The following is a 22,805-nucleotide window of genomic DNA, read 5'->3' as shown; positions in this document are numbered from 1 at the left end:
GTGGTAGTTAGGCTATGTGACACTGTCAGAATGTTACTAAGCTTTAGAGTGGAATAATTTTAATTGGCAACATCCTCATTAATCATGGCTAATGTTAATGATAGCTCCCTGTAGTGACTCATGAAGAGGTGATGGCCTTAATGAAAGCTGCCTTAGAGGCTAACAGATGGTGGTTAAATTTCAGTATTTTAAATATACAACCGTTCAGTTCTTCTAAATAAGTTTTTTCCTACCAAATAATAATATGGGAATAATATGGGAAACTTGGTATATTGTCCTGTTCTTTACTGGGCTTTTTTTTTTTTTTTAATTATTGAGTAGATAATAGACAAGAGCAAAAGGAAGACAGTTCAGCATGCCTTATAAATTCAGATCCATGCACACAGGTTAAGCTTTATGTTTTCTGATCTATGTTTAATACTATAGATGTCATTGTGAATTTACTAAACAACACAAGAGTGTTTACTGTTACATAAAAGAAATATTGGCAAGATGTGGGAAAAAAAGCATAATAGTTTGCTGCTTTATCTCTCTGATAATGCTTGATATAGCTCAATATTCAGTGTTTACCAGTGTTGCTAATCTCCTGGTTATGTTCATGAGTGCCTTTGGGTTCTGATGCTCTTTTTGTGAGCTTAAGGAATAAGAGAAAAAGAAAAATCAGCTCTCAGCAAAGACGTTGGGTTAGAACCTCAGAGAACTTCGAATTTTGGCTTTTCTGGTGTTTTATTCATAAGTATGGATATTTAAGGACTCTATAAATAAGATCCTGAATAAGTAAGATACTTGTATTTCAGTTAGAAAGATGAAATTATTCAAATGCTTAAACTTAACATTCCAGTAAATACTTCAGTGAACTGGAAACCAATATCTATTGTCTAAAAGAAAAAAAAAGATAAATAATGCATCCTTATTTCACTAGGGTATTTTAGGATTAGTACATTAGTAGTTGTTAAATGCACATATTTTATAATAGCAAGAATAAAACTTTTAAATAATTTTTCAGGGATTTTTTTTCATATTTTGCATTTCTCTTGCCTGACAGTTTAATCTTATGTGCTTCCTTTTTATTTGCTTGATCATTTATTCTTTCTTTAGCAAGGTAAAGCCTTAAAATGTGTAGGACTTTGTTACCCTGGTTGTTGTATGTGTATATGTGAAGATTCTGCAAAGAGGATTAAACAAAGGTGTCACAATGCAAGATATAGATAGGAAATGTATTTGATCATCCTTTCCAGGGATGGAGTATCTTTGATGCACGTAGAGGAAATGTATATTGGCCCTTTTCCTTTCCTTTATGTGCTCATCTCTACATCACCAACTGCTGTGACATCACACTACATCATGTCTTTCAGATTTATCTTTGCCTCTGAAAAAGAGGGTCTCAGAATATATTCCATAGAATTATTGTTTTACCTTTAGATATGTTTCAAGTTCCATGACATTTTAATTTTTTATGACCGGACTTCCTTGTGAATTTCCCACTGGATTTATATATTAGCTATTCCATCCAGTTTAGTATGCACAAGAATTCTAATTTTTGGACATTTAATGTAGACCTTTAAAGAGAAATTCTCAACCTGACTATGGCAATAGTTTATAATATGTTGAAATAAGGCCAGCCTGAAGTCACATGTCCTTAGCATACTGGCACCTTCTTTACATACCTTTCAGTACCAACGTCACTTGTGCTTATGTAACCAGTCTTACAGTTGGTTCCCAAACATGTCAGTTAGAAGGCCAAGCATATCTGGATTTACATTGTGTCAGAACTTTATTGTTTAATGTGATGGGATCTGTTGATTTAGAAATGCTGTATGGAGTTATCAAGCCTCTGAACATTACCATCTTTTCTTGAGAATTGGTATATCAAAAGCATGTTATTTATGCAATAAGGGAAAACATTAAAAGTACTGAAAGCTACTGCTGTATTTGATACCCCTTGATTTTGAACAGTTATAGTATTTAGAATTTCTTTGTGGGTAGTTTTTTTGGCACAAGGACAAGATAGATCAGAGAATCTGCAGCTAATTCTCAGGAAAATCTTCAGGTTTTCGAATTATGTTAGAAAACTTCATTGCTGCTTTATCTGTTTTCAAATTTTTCCTTCTTGAGCTACCTCTTGTTTTTCCTGCTATGACTGTCGGCTTTTGGGAGAATCAAATTATTCGTAGCTTATGGAATTAATTTACATTCCTTATTTTGAGGGATTTTAGTACAAGAAAGAATTAGACATCCCAAAGAGCTGTGGGGCTGAGGATAAGGGATCGCTTTTGTTTATTTTCCTCCACTAAGTTTTTTCTTTGATTGTCAGGTCCTGTGACCACATTGGTATCTGAAGTAAAAATTCTGACCTTTCTCTCTATGCAATCAGGTATGGGAAAATGGAATGGGGGAGAGGATGTCAAATATCAGAGGTCATTGGGATGGATAGAGTTGCCACTTCCCTAGAAACACAGTATGTTAAAAATCTTCTGTGGAAGATTTGCAAGCTGAACTGGTGAGACAGAAAACTAGATTCATGATTTTAAAAGAGGAGAACAAAGAGCATCCATCATCCAGACAGATAGCAGCCTTAATTGTATTCCCTTTTAATTTGGGCTGTTCAATAATGCATTGTGTTAGTCATCTAAGTTGCACCTCTCTGTGTTGCAGTGTGTTGCAGATAGGAAAGTAAGTTTATTACAACTAATCAAGCAATTATAACAAGTTCCAAGGCAGGCGGTTGATGGAGCATTGAAATAATAGGTTGTAACTTTCAAGTGAAAATTCCAGACACACAAAAAAAAGCCTAATGCAAAGAAAAGCCATGGGCTAAAATTAGGCCATCTGAGTGTAATTTCAGCTGAGGGTAATTTCAGGAGTCACATATAACAGCTTCTGAAACTCTGTCCACTGTGACATCCAAAGATGATCCTTTGTGCCTTATAAAAGCTGGTAAGATAAATGTGTTGTGTTATATATAAAAATTGAAAAAAAAAAAGGCCCTCCTTAGGGCCTCCTCCTCAATCAAACAACATTGATTTTGTTTACCTGAATTAACTAAATATTTATGCTATTTTTTATCTACACCACAGTAGGTACATATTGCAGTATGACTGCATTGTCCTACTGTACTTGTAGGTTAGTGGGAATCAAGATCTTATTCATTTACCAAATGCCAGAGACTGAAATTGTTGATTGTTATGTTTATATTTTTCCCTTCATTTAATAATTGCAATAATGATAATAATTTTACCTATTCTTTTTCAAGTTCTGAGAGATCACAGTCCTTTCATGGTGGGATCTGCCTTCAAATCTTTTTCTAAATTATATGGGAAGGTAGATGCTGTTTCATTAAAACTTCAATATTGAATCACTGAATAAACTGCAATTTTTAGTCACCTCCCTTGCTATACTCACTTAACAATTACATTCCTTCTTTCTTAGACTCTAGACATGGTTTCTGGACCTACTTATCATTCTGAGGCAACATTCTTCAAGGTGGTGTCATTGTTTAGGTTTCATGTTTTAACCTATCAATCTATAAGCAGACAGTGATACTGCCATGGAGTCATCTGGTTTGGAGCAGGTCTTAAAATGGGTCATAATTGTCATAAAGTGAATCATCCTCTATGGTCTGCTGGAATTTGGAAGCAGTTCCTCAGTTGTGTCCACCACAGGGCTGGCCACTACAATTTTTTCCATTTTTTTTTTTTTCTCATTGTTATCAAGGTTTCATGATAGTTTTGAAGTTAAGCCATATTCATTGTTCCATTCATAATTCTGTTCTATATTTTATCCTCAAAAAATTGCATCTTTTCTTGAGCAGAGAATGAACTTCATGCAAGTCTATAAGTAGGTCCATTGAAAAACTAAATCAATTTAGGTGAGAAGATTAAGAAATTTGTTATACTTCTGATTCTTCTGTCCTAGTAGTATTCAGAGTAAAGAATTCAATGCTTTTTAGTTGTTAAATGCATGTACTGTATTTTTAATAGTAACTGTACTACTAGTGTAGGAAAAAAAGAATCATACTTCATAAAGGGAAGTTTCTTTTGTTGCATGTTCGTTCCTGAATACTGCCTGGAAATGTCAGACCTAACCAAAATTACCGTCTATAGTTTTGTAGCTTTTTCTGATTTTTCTTGTTTGTGGATTTGTTTCCAGATCTTTTTCCTAAGCAGTTTTGATGATATTTTGTGTATGGTTTTAGGGTTTTGTTTTTCTTGCATTCACAAATATATTCTGTTCTATTTTTTTTTCTTGCTAAATGTTTGTTAAGTCCTTCTTCTGTCTTGGATTTTTGCTCTGCTTGTACCTTTTGCTGTGTTGTTTTAATTGCTCCTTAGGAGTTAGATAAAAGCTGCTTCCCTGAATACGGAATTGTTTTAATCCTTTGAGACGGTTACCACTACTATTTTTTAACAGTATGCACTTTGGTACAAACTTTGGTGAGACTTAGAGTTTATGGCTATACTATTGTATCCATTTTTATTATAGATGGTTTTAGGCATTAACCAAATATTCCTTCTGACAAATAGTCTGAGATACTTAAAGGGGATCATAAAATGCAAATTATTACAGGACATGAATTTAAAAGCTGCTCAAAATGTATGTTATTATTTTAAAACTGAAGCCAGTTCTTCTCTAGATAACATGCTAAAATTATATGGAGAGATTCATGGGCTACAGTTCAGTATTATTACATATATCAAAGGACAAAATTCTCAGCAATATTTTTTTGCAAAGGAAGCAGATCATTTCACATTTATATAGCTTGTATGTTTGAGGGTACTTTCTGCAGCACAGCAGTCCCAATGATCTCTTTTTTTCCCCCGTATGATGTAGTTCTATCACGTGTTGATGGCATGTAAAAGGAATCCCAACATAAATACTTTCCAGTTCCTCACATAAAATTCACCATTAAAGACTAAGTCAGCATTTGTTTCAATTATGTGGCAATTGAAAAGATTACAATTATTATTTAAAACAAGGTAAACATATGAACACATGTGTATATGTAGTACAAGTAGAATTTGACAGAAAGCATTGGTTTGGTTTCATCAGTTTGTTTCAGACTGCTTGGACAAACAGTGGAAATCCTAGCTTAAGATGAATTTTTTTTTTTCTTAGCAATTTGATTTTTTTTTTATCAGTGGCATTTACTAGTCCATTTTCTCTCTTAAAATGCTGTGGAAAATAAAACATCAACGATAAAGGAAAGAACAGCAAAAGCTAATTTTGTCAAATCATCCTGAATACAAAAACAATCAAAAGCAATGAGCCCTCTTAGGCAGAGTGTCCATGAAATTAAAGGGAAATTTGAATCATATGTTGCTTATTATGTGTGACTGCTACAGTTTGATGTCTGCCTGATGGTTAAAATCAATAATCCACTTTTCAGCTCTGGCTTATGCATCCCATCCTTCTCCCCTCCTGGCTCATCCATCTTGCTTATAGCAAATGTGAATACTTTTTAGTTGTAGAAAATGTCCAAGTATCATTTCTTCAGCTCTTCTTCTGGTCCTAGAAAGGAAGTAATTTCTGTACTTATATGAAGATAAAATTATGTATAAATCTGTAAGGTAAGTGCCTTTGGAGGCATAGTCATATTTCTTTGTATTTCCAAAAAAAATTGCTCTATGAAAGAAGATAAAGTGTCTGTCCAAATGCATTTTAGCAAATTATTTTACTCTTTGATGTGAGATCCTTTAAATATTATTTATACACAAATCTTACCTGTGACATAAATAAACTATATTAATAGCCTTGGCAAGCAACCATGTTTTGTTGTTATTGGAAACATAATCTGTCACTTGAATTTATGCATTTATTTTTTCTTGCTTGTGCACATTATTTGCTTTCCTATTTACTCAGTAATTAAAAAGCCAACCAGAATAGGTTGGTTCTTTATTAATCTGCTGCCATTCTGCATGCATTTTCCCTGGACTCAGTCTCATGTTGAGCCATAAGGTATTCTAAATTCCCCCATAAACACAATTAATGAGAAATTTTGGAAGTACAGCAATGGCCTAATTTGCTTGGGAGAAAGCAGTTTGATAAGCACCCTTGTACCACATTAATTAGAGCTAGGTTACGTGTACTACAAAAAGATGGCTATATCAGTAGAGTAACAAGGACTTGCTTTGGCCAGATGTCATCATAGTAAGATGTAAGATGTACTTCAGTCACTGGTTTTACATTTTCAAAAGCTTTTAATTATTTGCCTTGCAACTTGGAAGCAAATTAACACGGTCTGTGTTTTTTATATATTTTTCCCCCCCAAATTTCTGAATATCTTCCTGATGGTCTTATGATGACAAACAGAAAAAAACCCCAAACCTTGTTTAGGGTTTCTTTTTCCTGTTAAGAAAACAGATTTTTACTTCAAGGATTAGCAGAGCACAAGTAGAATGATGAAGAATTATATCACTTTGATTGATTTTGTTCTGTGATTGTAGCTCTTTGAAGCTACAAAAAGGGAAAGCAAGGTGAAAAAGATGTACCCTGTGTTTCAGAGGGGTCCCTGTGTCACAGGTGTGAGTGCAGCACTGTCCCTGTGAGTGTCCTGGTTTAACCTCAGCTGGCAACCACACAGCCGCTCACTGACCTCCCCCCACCCTGGTGGGAAGGGGAGGAGAAGGAAAAGTAAAACTTTTATGATAAGATAAGAACAATTGAATAATTGAAACAATGTAAAATATGGAAATAGTAGTAAATAATGATAATAAAAAGTAAAAATAAAAACAAGCGATGCACAATACAATTTTTCAACACCTGCTGACTGATGCCAGACCCCACCTGGGTAACTTGCCTAGTTCATATTCTGGGCAGGATTTTCTGTGGTGTGGGATATCCCTCTGGCCAGTTTGGGTCACCTGTCATGGCTATGCTACCTCCCAGCTTTTTTGTGTATCTCCTCCCTGGTAGAGCATGAGACACAGAAAAGTCCTTGATTTAGGATGCACATGACAACTTAAGTTGTTCCTAAGACACATCAGTGCCTTGTCAACATTATTCTTATATTGAATCCAAAACACTGCACTGCACCAGCTGCTGAGAAGAAATTAGCTCTATCCCAGCTGAACCCAGGACAGTGGGGAAAGCTTCCCCAGAGGCTGGAATTACTTCTTCTAGCTCATCAATAACTCAGTTCTCTCTCAAAGCAAACGTTTCCACAACCTTACAGCGTGGTAACAAATGCTGAAAAAGTTATGAGGAACAGCTTGACAGAATTCTTCTAAGATAAATGTGTATATTAGAGATTACACACTTCAATTCTAACTTGGATGGGTATTTTAATTTCCAGCATGCTTTGGTTATTTTCTTAATATCCATCTGTTTCTGTGTTCAGTAATTTATACTTTATTTACTAGCAGAGATTTAGCTCTTAGGCTCAAAAATAGGCTGTTTGCACTGTTTTCTGGGCTGCTTGTGCCTTCCCCAACACCTGCAAGGCAGTGTTTGGCCAGATCCCAAGTGTGTGTAAGGCTGTGTTTGGGGCTTTACCTCGCTGGTGGCTCCAGAAGCTCAGTTGGAAAGAAGCACAGGGCTCTGCTTTCTGCATCTGTTAGAGCCAGCACTCATGAGCTGCCACAAAATCAGAAACAGACTTTTTGAGATTTGGTTAAAGTAGCAATTCCAGGGAGCTTCAGGAGGCATGCTAGTGTTTCAGAATAAAGTTTGGGGGCTCCTTAGTAAATTAGAGGAGGTCAGCTGAGTGAATTAAGGAAGAAGCTGCTTCATTTTAATATCATTGTTGTTGAAAATGTGTCTGGATCCTTACAGATCCCTACAGACCCTTTCAGCCTGGAAATCATAACAGAGCTGAAAAGGTGCAAGGATTAGTGGTTCCAAGATTGCATCCTATCCTCTTGAATACCTCCTTTTCCATTCTTCTTGAATTACATTAAAGTGCTTTTAGGAAAGAAAATTAGGTGGAGAAAAAAAGAGAATTATTTAGTAATTTTCATAAGACTGTTTATCATGACAGAGATAGAAACCAATGTTTTGCTTAACCTGATTAAATGGAGTATTGTATGACAGCATTTAAATATCTTAAAGGTGTTTGGTTGTAAGATTTCCAAATTATTGTCTTTGATTATGGACGTCTCATTAAATCACCAGTGACATAAGCACAGATTCAAAGATATTGTTTAATAGACTGTGGTCAAGCACAAACCAAACATTTTTTATGTGCTTTAACATTGTTTTAGTAGTAGGCTTTTGAAACCATGTCTTTTTTCCCTTTATTTTCATTACAATGAAGGATTATTTTTTTAATATTTTTTTTTTTAGCTTTTGGTGAAGTCTTCTGTCTTTTCAAATTGCAAAGAAATGTTTGTTCTTACACTGTAATTTAAATATTTACCAATTCACCACTGAGGAACCTCAGTTGTGCTTTGCATCGAGAGTTTGTTGTGACTCATGGAGGAATTGCTCTGTAGAATAATGTACATTTGTAGGCCATTACAACCAAGAAAAATGCCACTGCTGCTTATAGACAATTTTTATAGTATTTTGAATTGCACAGTGTTGTAGTATATAAGAATTTTTTATAAATACATTATTTTATTCCTTGATTGACCTATTTTCAAAAGCAGAAAAGCACCTAGCCTCTCATACTTGTTCACATGGACTATATGTGTTAACATTGTTAACATTCTTAGGTTCTTCTATACATTTATGGACAATATGGCTGAATGAAATAGAGTGATTACAACTTTTTTGTGTGTATATTGTATGATATGTGGTAAATTGCCAAGGGTATTTTTAATATATTAATTCTTTCCTTCATAGTTCATGTGAAATTCATATTTCCCAATTGCTGCACTTCTTGGAATGCTTACAATATACCTCTGTGTCTAAAAACCCCAAAAACTTCTTGTAGCAATAAATTTCTACTGACATAATTCATCTGTGTGTGCTGGAATAAATTGCTTTGTTTTTGTGCAGCTGTTTCAGGGGATTCTTTTGGAAATGCTTGAGGTTGTTTGGCAGCTTTCATGAATGCAATAGTTGTCTTTTCTTCCATTGGCAAAACTGTGCTGCTTAAAGAATACTAACTTTAAGTTAGGGAAGCTAGCATAAAACTCTTTAAAAATAAATCTAGAAAAAGTGAACAGCTTCTACATTCTTAGCTCACTCCCTGCCCCCATCCTGTGCTTTATTTTTCAGTTGTCATGATTGTTTTTCTTCACTGTGTGGCACAAAGCACCTCTGAAGCCAAGCACAATTTATATTGCCAAGACATATCCTATAAAGTGAAGCTGAACATAGCAGATGTTGAAAGAGTTGTATGTTTGCAAATGATTAGCTGTCATAATATGTTTTTCTGATTCTTTATTTTTTTTCTGAAACTCTGGACTAGAAAAGAAAACAAGGTGGCCTGGTCTTTCAGAACTTGATTTGATGCCAAGGAAGAGGAAGAGTTTAGCTGCTCTCCCTTAGAAGAAATAGCTGACATCATAACTTAATTTTAAATAACATGTTGACAACAAACACAATGAAAAATATTTCACAGTTTTGAGTAAAGGTCTTCTTTGATTCCTTAGAGTAAATGAAAGTGACTCTGGATAGACAAAATCAAGGCGGCAATCTCAAATTTTTATTATAGAGCCTTCTATTGCATAAGCTGAAACAGTAACTTATTAGAAAATGCCCCTTTTTTTTTAATTTTGCTGAAACCTGTTCCTGAAAGTTTCACAGAAAAAAAAAAGATGGAAGAATTTTTGTCACGGCAACTATTTTCCATTTCAAAGTCTAAACAAGTGGGAGATGACATTAGTCTGAATTTTATTTTAGTTTGAGACATTTAAAGGTTCATTGAAAATATTTTTCAGAAAAAGGATTTGATTTAAATTGTTCAGTGATCTGTTTTGCAATTCAGTTGGGTGTTTTCTTTTGAAATACCATGAGCAATGAATACTCAGGAACCTGTACTTCACAGTGTCTGATATTCTCTTGATGGTGGAAAGTCTGTTCAGAGAAATGTTACAATCTGGGAAGTAAAACCAAAACTCCTCACTTGCATCATCCTCAGAAACAGATGATTTTCCTAAGAGAATAGGAAGACTTGAGGATGCTGGCTTTCTGTAAAATCTATGCAGCCTCCAGGGTCTCCTTGACAATAAGGCACTTCTCCTGTCAGTAACTTTTTCTGTGCTCTCCTGGCAGTCAATATCTCCTTGATACAGGTGGATGGAATTTGCATCTGACTTTGCCAACTGTTATGGGGGAGAGAAACTGGAAAATCAATTTTATTAATGCTAGCTGCCTCATATTAAGTACAACCAGGAATATTGCTCTATTGTCTATGAAATGGCTTCAATGAAAAATTTGATGAGCAATTTAACATTGCAAAAGAAGAAATGCAAAAATACCACTACTGTGTCTTCCCTCTTTTGGTAGTTTTCCCAGGGGGGACTTAACTACAAGCAATGTACTAAGCAACTGTATTTTAAATAACTAGGGAAAAAAAGTTAGAAAAATAATTCTGGAAAAGATTTTATTTTGTGGGATTCCGTGGGGTGACAAATTTTATCTCCAGGAAGAGTGATGCACTCAGTCATCCCAGATGGTGCTAGGTCCACTGTCCTGGTGTAGTCTGTGCCATGTGGATGCAAAACTCATAGCTGAGGTGTCAGTTCATAGCTGGCTGCTTTCTAGAGCTTGCTTACATTCACATATACTGTGATTCTTCTTAAGGGAAGATGAATGATGTGAATACAGAGTGTCTCTTAAAACATAGATATCAAAGTTAATCAAAGTATAACCGACTTGAAAGAAAGTACTTTTCAGCAGAGAGAACAGTGCCATAAATTGTATCTGTACAACAAAGAATAGATATGGGTAGAGGAGCAACTGAGGTTAAGGAAAAACAAGCCAGGGAACAGAGTGTACATGCACACACACAAAAAAAAGAATACATAAGTAATTTCAGTGTTACATCTTGCAGATAAAACCCATTATTTTTGTTGCATTATTTTTGTTGTGTGCTTGGAGCACGATGCACAAAGATAGATTTGAAGAAGTTAGTAGTAGTATAGCTGTTGCAGAACTGACACCTTTCAGGTCTTTGTGACCAAAATACCTGCTTGAAAATCCAAATGTCCTTGCCTGGCTGTGAAGCTCACTGCACAGGGGTTTTATCACCCCATTTCCTTTTAATTCCAAGCTTATTAGTTAAGATAATCTGCATAATTCCTACTTTGTACCACCATCAATGTGAAAGAATAGATATTTTAGAAATAAACCTCTATCATATAGCTTATTAATTACTTTAAGAATCTCCTCTTGTATTTGCTATACTTAACAGCTTTAAAAATTATATAATAAAATTAATTGCTCCTATATGGAGTGCTATGTGGAGTGGGAGGTAGGAGACATGTAATGAAGCTTTGCAAAGTCAAACATTTGAGCTGTGAGAAGGATGTGCTGCACCGAGGAGTCTGTGCTGCCAGAAGAAAAGGCTGGATACTAGGGGAAATAAAAAGCCCTTTTTAAGCCTGGGTTTGATCCTTATATCTATCACAAGGCAATCCCAAGCCTGCTGAAACCCTGAGTTGCTCAGTTGCTGTCCTTAGAGCTTCTGACAAAGTCCATGCATGTGAGTGACCCCCATTCAACTCCAGTTGGTTGTGAATCTGGGAGGAAGGATGGATGGACAGGCCAGGCAGCACTTATGTGTTAGGAGTCACTGTCCTAAATGTTTCCATTTAGCTCATGATGTTTAGTAGGCCTCCTGCAATGAGCTCTCAATCTTCCTGTGAGTGTAGCTAGCTTCAGGAACTAGAGCTTTTGTCTCTTAGATATCTGGGTTTTTCTATGGTTTGGGTCTCTGCAGATAATTATTTGCCAGCAGATCTTCCAAGTCCAGAATCTTGTTTGGTATTTTTGTTTTGCTTTGCTTTGTTCGTATTTGGCTTTTTTCCCCCCTTTCTTCTTTTTTTTTTTTTTTTTTTTATTTTTATTTTCTGGTAGATGTCTCAGGTCAGGTAATGGCTTTTCTTAATGTCCTTCTTTATACTTTGAAAGTCTGAAAGATGAAAGACTTTTAGGAAGAAGTTATTTTTGCTTTTTCGCTATTTAGTTGATATTCTTGTGGAAAACAGCATTTTCAAAAGATAGGGTTGGCCAAGCAGCTCCACACTGGATTTCCTTCTCTTTAATTGTGCTATCTTCTCAGCATAAAATGTAGAAAGGTAATATTGGCTCATTTTGAGTTTTAGAGAATATGGGTATGTTTTTCAGATCAAACCTGAAACTTCAGGTTTCCACTGCACAAAGGCAGTTTTATTTGTTTGTTTGTGTCATTACAGGTACTTTTTAAAGACATTTCATGTCAGCCTTCAATCTAATAGTCCCAGCCCCAGCTTGTATGATTCCCTCACCAATTTACTGCAGCCTTTCTGCTAGTTGTAATTGTTCAAAATATCTGGTTGTGCTACAGTTATTCCTGCAGTATCTTTTGGAAAGAGATGAATTTTGTGACCCAAACCAGCTTATTTGAAACAAACTGCTGTTTAATTTAATAGTAGGAACACTGTATATCCAGACAAGGCTATTTTAATGCAAACAAGTATCCATACTTGTCAGTCTCAATCCAAACACTCCATTTCTGCTAAATGGGGTTCAATCAGCTTCCAGACAACTTTTGATTTTCTCCCTCTTTCTCTCCTTTTGGGACGTTTTTTCCATGCCATTCTCAGGAACTCTGGTTTCTTCATGGCTTTTCCACCCCATAATTTTCTACCTGCCCTCTCCCTGTCTTGCACAATTGCAGTATTGATCTCAACATGGCCTGAGCAAATAGCACCTGCACAATTTACTGATGGTGAGAGAATGGGGCTTTAGAAAGCATTAATCTGCTTTCCTGACTGCCAGCAATTATCTCTTGTTGGAATGATCACCTTTCAGTTGCATAGCAAACATCATCATAATGATCAAAGAAATAAATGCATGTATCTTATAACACTTTTAAACTGTTATAGGAAAGTTCCAGATATTTCAGAGTTGTCTTGCTGAATATATTAAGGTAGAACAAAGGGGCAGAGTTTCATTAAACTATTGAAAGCTTAGTTATTACTTATGGCAATGTGGGATGATAATGAAAATGAAAAGTCAAAAAGAAAGGCAAAGATCTCTAAGGCCTGATCATCCTGAAGGATGTTCTTAGAGTGAACTAGTTTCTGTAACTAATAAAAGAAATTGAATTCATTTAATGGTGTGTCCACAAACACATGACTTCTCAATCGAAATTAACAGCATCATAATTACAAACAGCAAATTTCAGCAGAATTCTGAAGAAAGCCTGGGAGCTGTGGTGAGACATCTCATCTGCTCTACCACCATACTTCATATCTCACTCAGCAATATTAAATTGTTTGCAGGTAAAAGTTAAACTTCAACCGGGACAGAAAAAAAGAAATCCTAACTTCTTAGTTAATTGGCATGAAACAGCATTTAAGGAAGATAAAGTAATTTATTTACATATTTTTCAGACAGTTAAGGTAGCAGCCATGGGTAATCCTAGCAATCCCTTGATTTTTGGATTTGGGTGAAAACTATAAATTACTTTTTCTTCCTGACACAATATTTTGAAATTATACACCCTAGTATAAGTCAGATCTAAACTTTGCTTCATAAAACTGAGTCCATGGAGATGAGCATGCTGTAACATTATTGGTGTGATTTTGTAACAATATAAGACTGCAATAATAGGATGTGTAATTTTATATTGGGAAAACCTACATGAAATTTTAGGTGCAACTGTGTAATTCTAAAAATCACCTGTCCATAAGATATAATTTGAGATAACTGTAACATCTTTTTAACATATTTATTCTTAGGTATGAAGTATTCCTGGTACTTCCTCTTAGTCTTAACTGCCAGTAAATACTTTATCTCAGATGTACAAATTTACCTGCATTTCTGTTAACTCTCACTGCAAAATAACTACATAGTACAGAAGCAAGTGGCTGATTGATAAGGTTACAGTTTTGAAAAATAAAACGGCAAATCAATGATAGAAGAACCACCTTGCAAGGCTTTGTTCGCATTGACTTTGTTCACATTCTCATGACATTGCTACATATTGCCATATGTAGCAAATTGTAACCTCAGCATCTTGTATAGTCACAGCACTTCATACCTTAAATAACAAAGCAAGGACAATCCTCTGAAACATCAATTTCAATCCCCCAAAGAGAAAGCTACTGATATAAAAGGTCAGTAAAACATGCCCTTTGCTCCACAAGGATGTGTGGGAGAGGGAAAGGTGGGAAAACAAGAAACTGATGCTGGATGTTATAGTGAAATATCTGTCTTATGTACTGGAGGCACCACTCAAGGACAGTTCATATGCTTAAAAAGCACCATCTGTATAAATCTGCCAGAGTCAACAAGGGGCTGACTTAGCTGTGCCACAGATAAGTGGGAGAAATAATAAACCTCTGTTTTACTCCATCTCACTGTCATTCCCTACTTATCTCATCCACTCTCCTTTTTTCAACACCAAAAATTCCATCAAGAGAGGCAGATAATTTTTCGTACTGTCATTTGTGTTGATTTTTTCCCTGTTGTTTTTTTTATGTAACAAAAGAATCCTCTATGAAATGTCTCTCAAGTATCCTTAAGTATTCTCTATGATATTTCTGTCATAACAATGGGTATGTGGCACTTTTAGGAGAAGTGATTCTTGCATAAACATGCCTTGAGCAACTAGTCAAAACTGTACAGTTATTCACTTTCAGCTCCAGCCCTGAGACGTCTTTGTACTGCATTTCTACAGGGAACAAAATCCTGACAGGCGCTCCTTAAAGGCTGAGGATCAAATGCAGATTCTCTTCTCTCCCTGCCCCAGCCTCTGCCCCCTCCCACACCAGCAGTGAGGGAGGATTTGTGGACCCCAGGTGCATGCCAAAGATCTGAGAGCTGTGCCTGCAGTCCTGGGGCTTCAGCCTAGGAGAAAGGAGAAAAATGCTCCATCTATATCCTCACTTATGTAGCAGCTTGGGAAAAAAAGGGGAATATTTAGGATCTGATCCAAAGTCTGTTCAAGTCAGTGGGAATGTTTGTGTCAATCACCAGGGAGCAGCATGGGAAGGGTGCTTGATCCACAGCTGATGTCACACACCTTAAGGTGTAGGCTGTGTGCTGTTTGGATATTCAGTGTGCATGCTGCACTTCTGGGGGAACAGTTCAGGGATTATCTGGGAGGAGAAACTTCTATTCAGAGCACTGCAGGGTATGTGCCCCTGTCAGTAATATGATAACATGATTTTAATCATGCTCAGATCCATGGAGGTTTTTACAGAAAGTGTGTTGGAATTATGCATCATTGTACTTTACTAAATTGTTTATTAATGAATATGGGAAGGTGCATATAGTTCATACATTTCAGGTTCCCTTGAAAGAGCTTGAACTCAAAAAATAGATACAAAATTGAAGAACATGTCTCATTTAAAACACCATTATTTGGTAAAAAACAGAGTATTAATTGCATTGTGAAATTAACAGGAATATTTTATTGAGACATTTCTATTTCCTATTTGTTCAAAAATATCACAGTTTAAGAACCTGTTTTATTTCTGTGGATCATGTCTAAACGGATATATTTCTCTCACTCCCCACATATGAAAAGCAGGATCAGGAATAAGTTATGTAAATTTACAGAGTAAGATCTTGCTCATAAGTAAAAAACTATATGTGTTTATGTACTGAATCTTTTTAATTAAAAAAAATTAAATTATTATAGCTCTTTTGCAATTTTAAACTAGCACACTCTCTGAAATCACTTGTTCTTACAAACATTAAAAAAGGACTGTATTTTGGAAATGCCAGCATGGAGAGAATATTTTGTTAAGATGAACTTACCAGCACCTAGGAAAATCTTTTAAGATTTGGAACGTTAAAGAACCATTTTTACCATTCAAAGACACCATCACAAATATCTTTTGTGTGAATATACTGAAATTTGAAGTGAAATACTGGATTTTCTTTCTTTTCCTGTTCATAATTTATCTTTCTCTCTTTCTTGGCAAGAACGGAATGCAGAAATTAAACAAGATTTTTGGATATACACATTATTTTCTTGCATTTTTTTTTACTTGTTGCATCTTAATTTCGGATATCTCAAATAGCTTCCAAGATATGTTGGGTTTTTTAATCATTGCTCAGTAATTAATTCAAATTGTGGTCATGCTGTGAAACAGAAATTGTTATCCTGTATGTTTTGCAGATACACTGGGGACAGAGGAGCAGTTACACAGAGAAACTTGTGCAACTGCTCTTCATTGTTTTGAGGGGCTTTTTAAAGTGTTTATCATAAAATTTAAGGCATGGAGGATGTTCCAAACACTAGTGACTCCACATCACTTTGATTTCTAAAGTCACATGAGAGACTTTATAAAGGCTTAAGATAATAATTTTGTACATGCAGTGTTGTGCAGTGTTGCCTTGGTGTGCACACTAATGCAAAACTGGACCAACTCATCTATTTCAGAGGTGCTGAGCAAGTACAATTCTTTTTAGGTCTATTAGAATTTCTGGTCCTCAGTGCTCCTGATTATTACTAGTTTTTAATATTTTATCTGAAAGGTGCTTCCTGTAGCAAATTGCATGGAACACACTTTACCTTAGAAGTATAATGGGCTGAGACATTCCTGATGAAATTTCACATGTTAAAAGTGAATATGAGTTGAGGAAAAGCTGATGTAAAATGTTTCCAAGTAACATACATTTCCAGAACTTTTCCATGTAATAAATGGTTTTATTATATTTGTTGTACCACATGCGAAGGAATTATTCGGATGTCATAGAACTTCATTATGTAAGTTAGGAAATTTTTTATAGGGTCCTTCTCTCTGTATGTAATTTAGTCTATAATTCTTTAGCTATTTATTATAATAGTTTCCTAAAAGGTTATGTGATATTTATTCTGTGTCCCCTAAAGCCTTTTCTTTCAGAATTCCTTGGCTAGACCTTCAATGATGAAGGCAGGTTCTAGGGCAAGCAGCAAGAGCCAGCCCTTTTAACAAACTCTTTCTTCTCTTCACTTAAAGGAACAGCAAAAAAATATCACCAAGGATCATCTACACCCTATTCTATGGACTCCAACACATCTTCTGATAAAATGCAGGAAGGAAATTGAAAACCAGCCAACTTCTTTGCAGCATAATTAGCCATCTGCCACACTCATGCTACTCTGCTACCACCACCAAGCAGCCCCTGCACCTCATGCTCACCTGCCAGTAAACCCTCACATATCCTCTTTTGAGGAGAAAACTTGTATTTCTGCAGGAGAGAAGCATGTGGTTATTTTATGGATTTACTTTGCTTCATCCAGCAAGTGAGTCCTAATCATGACAGAGTTCATTACACAGAAAGGTTTCTGGCATGGAGTTGCTCTCTTCTGTCCTGAAAAGGGATTGATGGGAACTAGTGGAACTGTGAAAAGTAAATGGTCTTGTTTTAGAGAGAAAAAAGGAAAGCAGTACGTAAAATTTTGGAGTGCAAGGGAGAGTAAGAAACTGAGAAGAAAACAGAGGCAAGGGAAGTTGGTACAGGGCCAACCAAGACAGAAGGTAATGAAAAGAAATAAGGGTTGGTGTGGGAAAATAACAGGCTACTGAACAAAGGCTTTTGGGCAGGGAAGTGGAGGAGAAGGGTAGGCAGTGAGGCAGAGAAGCAAAGAGCAAACTGTGGGAAAAGGAGAAACCTGTAAAAAATGACTATGAGGAGGGAGTGAAATAATAGTAAAAAATGAATAGCATTAAGAACTCCGAGATGAATTTGAAAACACCATAATAAACCTGACTTTAATTTTAGTGTTTAACATACAAGTAATTGTGTAAACACCTCATGGGAGGACGTGAAGGAGGCTGAGACAGTCTTCCCAATGGTGCTCAGTGACAGCAGAAGAGGCATGGGCACACTGTGAAACAGGCTGTCCAAAGAGGTTGTGGAGTCTCCACCCTTGGAGATATTCAAAACCTGGAAACAGGCCTGGCAACAGGCTGCAGCTGATCCTACTTGGAGCAGGGGGTTGTTTTACATGATCTCTAAAGGTTGCTTCCTACAACATCATGTCTGTAATTTTCAAGGGGTTATGAGGATAGAATTATAGTTTTCCTTCCACATGTTGGGTTTTATTTTGCAATGATTTCAGTCTTTCTTCTAATAATTTGTAAGGGCCTGGAAGGATACTTCACTACCTAGACATGTAATTTGGTTTGAATTGTTGGGATTGAGGTTTTCCTCCTATTCAGAAGTAATGGGAAAAGCCACAGCTAGATAAAAAATGCATGCAGTTGCTTTCTGTTACAATAAAACCCACAAATGTGCTTGGAGCTAAACGAATTTTCAGCCCCTGTGAAACAATACGGTTGTGTCTTTTTCTTTTTTATTTTTTTTTTAACTGCACATCTTCAGTTTGCTTTTAGGACACCAAAGAAATGTTGTGGTCATGGTGTGATAGTGTGTAGATATTTTATAGGCAGCTTTGAACTTGACAACTTTTTATGGAGACACAGAGTTGCATAAAATTGTAATTCATTTGATCCCTCTGCCACTCTATGCTTTGATTTCAGGAAGATGGAAGTAAATAGGAAATAATCCTTGTGATTTATAAGGGAAAAATACAAATGTATGGGCACATAGAACCCATATGGGCAAATGTATGGGCACATAGAACAAAAACGTGTTTTTGGAAACACGTTTCATCTGTGTAGTTAGCAAATAACACTGATTGTGGTGATAAATTTCTTCCACGAATTTCAAGCTGTCTCCATTAAATTATGTTTCTTATCCAAGATATCAGCAGTATTAATTGTCAAGATGCTTGTTTTAGAGAGTTACTGAATTTAAATACCTCTTTGTTTTATTAATGACATTCCTTTCTACAATATCTGAGAACCTACACAAATTTTTCCATTAAAATACTTTTTAGGTGGAAGTTTCTATGTTATAGAATACTTCAACTTTATTTTAATTACTCTCATGGCCAAGCAGAAAGTTATTGCGATGCAATTACAGATAAAACAAACCTAAAAATAGAATCCATTTTTTACTATCCTCTCAGTTGTGAGAGGATAGTAAAAAATGTGTGACTCTCAGTTGTTATACATAGAAAACATAAATATTAAAAAATTAATGGAAGCTTTCTGAGACAAATTGTTATAAACAATAGCAAAAGAGTTTAATGAGGGAGAAGACCCTCAATAAACAACAAAGTAGACTGTGCAAATTTGAATAAATTTGTTGGGTGAGAGTTCGATCTTCTGACAAGATACTCCAGCTCATTGTAGATCAGATACTGTTCACTGTTGTCACTGCTTTATAACACATCATAACCCATTGTTTTTCTGCAAATTCTCTTAACTTTGTTAAATATCTCAGAAATTCATCTCACATTTAATCTACATGGACTTCTCATTACCTTGAGGGAGCTAGCATACCTCTCAGGTTCAGAGAAATTCCTGAAAGCATGATGCTGGGAGTGTTAGGATCCAAAACAAAGTTTGCTGTGCCTGTTTCTCACTTCAGTGATAGCTTGAAATGTATCACTGTATGTATGTAAGTTCAGGGAGCTGAATGAAACTCATGAAGCATCATTGGCTCAACCCAGGTGCAGCAAAGCTCAGTATTTCAGTGGGAAGTGTTTCCATGTTTGAAAGTTAACCCTGGGCTTGAGTTGCTGGGATAGGGCTTTTAAGGATACACTGGTTACATAAAGAATGACTTACATTAACATTAATATGTTAGTAGCTGACAGAGCAAGTTATTGTCAACGATTTTGTGTATATTATTTTTAAAACTATGGAGCTAGAGATCAATTTTAGATATTATAAATGCCCCTGGAAAACTGAAACAGAAACTTTTATTAAGTAACAAGGAGGCTGGAAGTACAGAAAACTGAGATATAGTATTATGATCACAAACCTTATTCTCAAGGCTATATTAACTTCATAATTTAGATCTGTTTGCTTTTTTATTTGTCTGATTAGTTTTTCATTAGAAAAACTAGATAGGTGGATTTTTTGAAGATTAATTTTGGAATACATTAAAAAAAGACTCATTGAATAATTGACATTTCAATTTCATGAAACAGAAGTTTATGAAATACTGTTTGCTTATTTCCAGAAACCAAGATTCTTGATTGTGCATTACTTTTTATTGAGCTTAGAGTTAGTAAGAGGTTGGATTAGAATCAGACTGAGGAAATAAAACCACATACAGAAGTTTCAGGCTTTTCCTTAATGTATACCCATTTTAAATATTATTCAATTTTCACCATACAGCTGCCCAGGCCAATGGCACTATATGTAAATTTAAAGCATTGAGTTGAATACCTTGCTGAATCAGGTCCATTTTCAGGGCACACATTACTGTGAAATGGCTTTATTTCACATTACTCACAGGATAGTTCTAATAGCAATAATTCTTCACAGACGGACTATTTTTCTTTCACTCAAGTAACTTATAAGATAGAGGAAACATGAGCTGATAAAGTTCCTCCAATTTCTTGGTGGTAAGTAATATTACTTAGATTCTTTAGGAATTTCAATATGGGAGAGGGGAGCAGATTACAACAAAGTTTCTAGATAGGTAAACAAAAAATCCAGAATGGGATAGACTTTTGCAGATTATCCACTCACCCACTGATTTACCATCTGCAAAATAAGATCCTTTTTTTTAAGATAAGTAAGTATTATGTAAACTCTTAGTGTTCAGTACCCAAAGTATATTTTCTATGGTCAGGTGATCACAATTATTGAATAACTACTTATAATTAGTTGTTTTGTAGTATAAAGCTGAAAATAAGCTTTATAAAATTTGGTCTTAGATTTAAAAATTTCCCAAGTACCAGAGAGTACATTAGCTATAAAGTTGGATGTAGAAATTGGAAGTTTTCACAGTTCTTACAATCCTGTCCATTGCTCTATAGCAGAACCAGAAAGATCTGGAAATATTCCACTTGGGATTCTCACTTTAGTCATCTCACATTCTCATCTAGTATGGTAATGTGTGACATAAATGTTTTCAGACACAGTTTGTTACTGTCATGCTTCCCTCCAGCATGCAAACAAAGCCAAAATTATCTCTTGAAACCCTTGAAATACTTTATTGTGAAATTTATAATTATAGCCTCTAGTTAACTCTCTTGTAGGAGATTCTTTGTGGAAATTACTTAATTGTGCTTTTTCAAAAAAAATAAATAATTTGAATTTATGTTTCTCTTGAGGTAAATATTTACAATCTTTTTAAGTTACAGAATAAAGCTATCCCAAAACCCAATGGGAACATAAAGTTATCCCATTTCATTCCCTTATATTGCCTTATTTTCTTTAAAAGCTTGTTTTCATGGTAGTTATGCAGTAGTGATCTTTAATAATTTTCTCTCTTCTGTTAATTGCAGTATTTTGGAAATGAAAAAAAAAAGAATTAACTTTTTATTTTTCTTCTTTTTATTTTTTTGAGCTTTCACTGTTTTTCTAATCCAAGTCACACTCAAATATAGAAACATAGTGCTGTGTTCTTGCCTGCTGCTCAACCAACAGAGGATGACTGGGTGCAGCATCTGCTCTCTCTTTTCTGAAGAGAAGCATAGCTTGCTCATTCAGATCTGCAGACCAAACACCCAGACACTTTCAATGCCAAAACCCAGATCCAGCAGCTCATCATAGGCTCCAGTCCCCATCTGACCCCGAACAGTAAAATGTCTGAGTACTGAAGCAAGAAGTAGTTGATATGTTGAGAACAGGGTTTCAAATATGAATTTTTGTGGCTATCATCACTGAAGGGTTTTGGCTATATGCGTATGTGAAGCAGAGAGTTATTTGGGGAAAAGAGAATTTCATTTGTGTGTGATAAACTGAATTTTTGGCATTTATTTCCCACAGTGCTAACTTAAGCATTCCCTCTCTGTTACTTAGTCCATGCCCTTTTCTGGCTTAGTATCAAACATTGTTAAAGGCTGTTCATTTTCAAAAGAGCCTTTGAAGTGGCTATCTTCTAAGGAGCAGGCAAGGATATTTTTCTGTAACCTTTAAGAAGTAAATAGAGGGCTGTGATGATCACAGAGGGAAAGACATGGATGCAGATTGACAGAAAGTAGTGCTTAACTCATAAGAATTTTTATTTGTTTATGATAATCCTACCTAGACAAAACAAATGCTAGGGATAATAGCAAAGTTTTTAGGTATTGTAAAAAACAAGCCTTCCTGTAAAATTTGTGATTGAGAGCTTTGAAATGGCAGAGGGACAGGCTGTTTTGAATGTAACTTTGCTATCAGATTTACTGCATGCAGATAAAAATGGTACAAATAAAAACATCTCTCCTCCTGTTTACTTTAATAGAAATATCTCTAAGAAGTAACTGTAGATCATAATGTTGACTTTACAGCAAAGGAGACATTACATTCTAATGAAAAGGCTGCCATGAATCACTCATAATTTGCTCAATAAGAATTTACACATGGCTGCACTTTATTGTATTGAACAGAATGTAATCAGGCTTGATGACCTTTAAGTCCTCTTTTAGGTTAGGTATCTAAAAATGTGATCTGCACTCAGCAAGGCCTCAGAATTGCTTTTTTTTACAAGGCTTTGAAATACAAAGCTCTGCAGAGACACAATTCATATCTAGTCTGTGGACAGGCAGTACATTTTACCATTTATTCTGAGCTTTGTGCATAACCCTGATTTTCATTTTGTTCGTGTCAAATCATAATGTGTTTTACTAGTGATTAAGGACTGAAGACTGGAGCCAAAAATTACAGAGATAAAAAAACCCACAAAATGTTTCTCTAAGGAAAATATTT

The 22,805-nt window shown here is 35.4% G+C and overlaps 1 protein-coding gene across 1 annotated transcript in view; it reads left to right on the top strand.

Moving 5' to 3' along the window:
- Positions 1-22,805, top strand: part of PRKN (parkin RBR E3 ubiquitin protein ligase) — a 675,053-nt gene that overhangs the window by 258,443 nt on the left and 393,805 nt on the right.

The sequence above is a fragment of the Melozone crissalis genome, unplaced genomic scaffold, assembly GCF_028551555.1.
Source record: "Melozone crissalis strain CALT ecotype California unplaced genomic scaffold, PUWL_Pcris_2 ptg000027l_1, whole genome shotgun sequence".
Classification (NCBI taxonomy): Eukaryota; Metazoa; Chordata; class Aves; order Passeriformes; family Passerellidae; genus Melozone; species Melozone crissalis.
This window is presented reverse-complemented; position numbering and strand designations above follow the sequence as displayed.